This window comes from Herpailurus yagouaroundi, unplaced genomic scaffold (assembly GCF_014898765.1).
Source record: "Herpailurus yagouaroundi ecotype Mexico unplaced genomic scaffold, PumYag 185, whole genome shotgun sequence".
NCBI lineage: Eukaryota > Metazoa > Chordata > Mammalia > Carnivora > Felidae > Herpailurus > Herpailurus yagouaroundi.
In genome coordinates, this window is record NW_024412416.1 from 332529 (window position 1) to 336614 (window position 4086).

Here is a 4086-nt window from a genome sequence, read left to right on the forward strand (position 1 = left end):
GGGGGGGGGGAAACAGCTCTCCTGAGCCCTCCTACCTCACGGAGGAGGTCTGTCGGGCTTGCTGGTACTTACTGTGGACCCAATTCCAGCCGCTTTGGCCGCGGGACTGGCTTCCAGCCTGTAGACCGGAAGCAGCTGGATGCAGATGAGAGCGTCTGATGCCACTTATTCAATCAGCACGAAGTGCCACGTGAAGTCAAAACGTGGCTGCCAGGACCACTTTGGAAGGTGGGGTCCAGAGCCGGTCTCCAAGGCCGCGCTGGAGTCTCCTTGTGGGAATTCTGCAAGCCAGGGCAGCGTTCCAGAATGCCGATCTCAGGGGCGCGTTGGTGTCTGCTATAATGAAACACATGCTACAGACCGATGAACTTTAACGTTCGAGCCGAACGACAGAAGGTTTTATTTATGGGCAAATTTTACGTCTCCCTGCAGAGATGAGTTGGCGCACAAGCCCTTCCCACTCCTGCAGGTCTGACATCGCAGGGGACAAATGGGGACGAGGGAGGTGTTTGTCTCTCAGCCTGTGGCAGGCTAGCAGGGAAGGGAGTTAAACAGGACCAGCTCATGAGGTTGATTGATGGGGAGGGCAGCATTCGAGAATTTTTTTTAAACTGTCAAGAGACCACGGGCAGGCAGGTCTGGCTGTGCTGGGGAGGGTTCCCAGTAGCTCACAAACGTATCCTTCACTGATAAACTTGCTCCATCACTTCAGGAGCCCGTCGGCAAACAATGGTTGAGCTCTGTGTGCTGGGCATTGTTCTAGGTGCTGGGGGATTGAAAAGTACAAGCCAAGTCGGAGGGCTCGCCCTCAAGGAGCCTGGGTCCCAGCGGGGCTTAAAACTGCACACCAGGAACTTGCAGAGTGAGCAGAGAGGTGTGGCAGTGGTCAGAGAGGGCTTCCTGGAGGAGCGAGATGAGTGAGTGAGGAGGCAGGTCCTGAAGGCCCCAGGAAGGAATTCCAAGGAGAAGCAGGGGGCTGGCGTGGTGGGGTGGTGGGGTTTTGTTCCAAGCAAAGCAGGAAACCAGTGAACGCTCGTGTCTCCCGAAGAGGGGTCTTTTCCAAGGGTCACTCTGGCCGCCACGCGGGGGAAGGACAGCAGTTTTGGGGAGCAGGCTGTGGTCTCCCCGAGGCCGGACGATGGAGGCAGGGAGGGGGTCAGAGGGGAGGTAAGAGAGGGAGCGGACACGAATTGGTTGGATGCGCGGGCAGAAGCGGAGCTCTGTTGTCGGAGCCACGGGTGACCCGTGAAGGAAGTCAGGGCCGGGCAGGCTGAAGGAGAGTTTTAGCAGTATTTCTGTAATCGGTGTTTCTGCAAGTTGGAGATGCCGCTTCAGTGCGCAAGACGAACATCATTTAGGAAGGTGGGTAGGGTCCAGAGCTCCTGGACTGGAGTTCTGCAAAGGTGGTCATCAGCACATCGGCACACGGAGGGTGTCTGGGGGCTGCGGGGATAAGACTGACGAAGGCGGTGGCACAGCCACTGCCGAGTCTTTGAGAAAGCTGGCCTTTGGCCCCACGGAGGTCACAGTTTGGGCATCTGGTTTCGGCACCGATTCAGAACGCTGCAGCTGGTCCGGGACGGAGTGGGCGGTAAAACAGAAGAGCGGGGACATCGAATCTAGATGAGCTCTGGGGACATTCTGCTGGGAGAGGGGAGACAAATGGCTTGATTGTGGCGTCGAGGAGAGCACCCCAGCCAAGATGGGAAATGGTAGTGCGGGATGAGAGCGGACAGTTGCGGAACGGCGGGACGGGAGCCAGGAGGTGGCTCATCTCGGGGGCAGGAGTGCCTGTGGGAGAAGACACTGGGGGGGGGGGGGCGGGAGGAAGGAACATGTGACGGACGTCCAGGATGCTGCAGATGTCCTAGGGCCGCAGGGAAATGTTTACTTGGTGACCCTGAGGGCCCGTTGGACATCTGGGGTCACAAGACTGAAGTGTGATTACTGGGGGAGACGGCGGCTCTGGGAGAAAGGAAGGTGGTCGCTTCTCTCTCTTGGGCCCGCCTGCACGTGGGGGTCTGCCCCGATTCTTCTTCAGCGGAGAGAGCGCGTGACCTGTGCTCCTTTGGCTCCTGGGTGGCGAGGGTTGGGAGGACGGAGACGTGTGGGTGGGACAGAGCTGCAACTACCAGGCAGCAAAGGCCTGGCTGGTTCTCGGAGGAGCTGTTGGTGATGGGGTGATGGGACGGATGTGGATTTGGGGTGCTGGCTTCAGACGCTGGCACTGGTTGGCAGTGATAGCAGGTGGGAGTTGGGCGTTGGCACCCGGCTGTTGAAGGGCCAGGGGTTGCTAGGGGTGCGCAGAGCGTGAGTGGCCCTGAGGGACGAGAGGGCTCGCACCGCGAGGAACCACCCAACCTGGGTGATTAGAGGGGCACAGTGAAGCCGGGCTTCGCCGCAGAGACACGGCAGACCAGTGCTTGCCCGGGCTAGCGGTGGGACTGGGGATTAGGAGCAACCTCGCCCTTTGGGGTCACGGAAGTGTCCCCAAAGGCGATGGTTCTATAACTCAATACATTAAAAACCACTGAATTGTATTCCTGAAGCGGATAAATCTTATGATATGGAAACTATGCCGCAATAAAATTGCGGGGAAAACGAAACAATGACCTAGCATCAGGCCCGGCACATAGCAAATCCTCAATAAATAACTAGTAAGTGAATAGTCTCCTTGCCAACCAGGCGGGCCCTGAAACACCAGGCACGGTTTGTACTATGAGCATGCACTACCCTCCAATGGGAAGAACACAGGTTTCCTAAGTGGTGTCCTGCCTCAGTCCTCTGTCCTGGTCATTCCCAGTATCTTTCCTGAACCTGATGTTTCCACTTTACCAGTCAGCTGCCAACGCCACACAGCCAGCCCCTCTGCGGCCCGCTGGTCCCCCGGCCTGGGGTCCTGTGCCCCCATCGCCTGCCAGGGGCCCCGACTGCCCTGTGGTCCGGCCAGCATCCTGGGGGCATCCCCCCCCAGGTCCTGACCTCCTCTTCCTTCCCCCCTCCCCCCCACCACCCTCCTTGGTCTGTGGCTCCCCGTCTCCGCCCTTCCCCTACCCCTGCCTCCACCCCCTCCACGCTGCAGCCAGCGTGACCATCCCAAAATGTAACACTGGTCACCTGACACTCCTTCAATGTCTCTGAGCCTCACAGTTTCCAGGATAAAGTCCAACTTCACAGCACAGGCCCTTGAAGGTTCTCCGCCCACCTCTGTTCACTGCTCTCCGGATCCCCCCGCACGCAGCCTGGACACCTCCAGCCCCTTGGATCTGCTGTTCCTTCTGCCTGGACCGCCCTCAGGCTTCCCCTGGAAAACCACCGCTTCTTCAGGGCTCAGCCCATCTGGGTGAGGCATGATTCCTCAGGGCTCCCTCAGCAGGGTGTACCTACCCCACCCCCCCATCTCCCGGGCGGGGGCCCTGCCCGTGCAGCCTCAGCACCCAGCACTGGGCCTGGCACAGAGCTGAACTCCTACTTGTTGGCAACCTGCCTGGGGTGCCCACAGCGGGGCCTGCCCAGAGGCTCGATCAAGAGAGGACATGTGGCCTTCGAGGGGGCACTGACCGGGCCCTTGTGGGCACAGACCATATCCTCTTGTTCTGTGCTGTCTCCTTGCCCAGCGCAGGGCCTGGTGTCGTAGGGGCTCAATAAGTACTCGCTGAGGGGCCAGAGAAGTGCAGGTGTGAAAAAATGAACCCAGAGGCAGAAAAGGCCCAGGGATAGCAGGGCCCAACCCAGGCCACCCACATGTGCCCCAACAACTCACAAAGGAAGAGGCTGACCCCAAGGAGAAACTGCAGCCTCTTACCCACAAAGACTAGTAACCAGGTGTCCCCGCTGGGTCCCAAAACCCACAGAGACTAGTAACCAGGTGTCCCCGCTGGGTTCCAAAACCTACAAACTAACCAGGTGTCCCCCCTGGGTCCCAAAACCCACAAAGACTAATAACCAGGTGTCCCCGCTGGGTCCCAAAACCCACAAAGACTAATAACCAGGTGTCCCCACTGGGTTCCAAAACCCACAAAGACTAGTAACCAGGTGTCCCCCCTGGGTCCCAAAACCCACAAAGACTAATAACCAGGTGTCCCC

At 58.9% G+C, this 4086-nt stretch overlaps 1 long non-coding RNA gene across 1 annotated transcript in view; it reads right to left on the minus strand.

Moving 5' to 3' along the window:
* LOC121042248 (uncharacterized) overlaps positions 1 to 4086 on the minus strand; it is a 29677-nt gene that overhangs the window by 10899 nt on the left and 14692 nt on the right. Inside the window, exon 3 of the long non-coding RNA XR_005796046.1 lies at positions 73 to 1641. This is a non-coding gene — a long non-coding RNA (uncharacterized LOC121042248). The remainder of the gene's footprint in view (positions 1 to 72; positions 1642 to 4086) is intronic.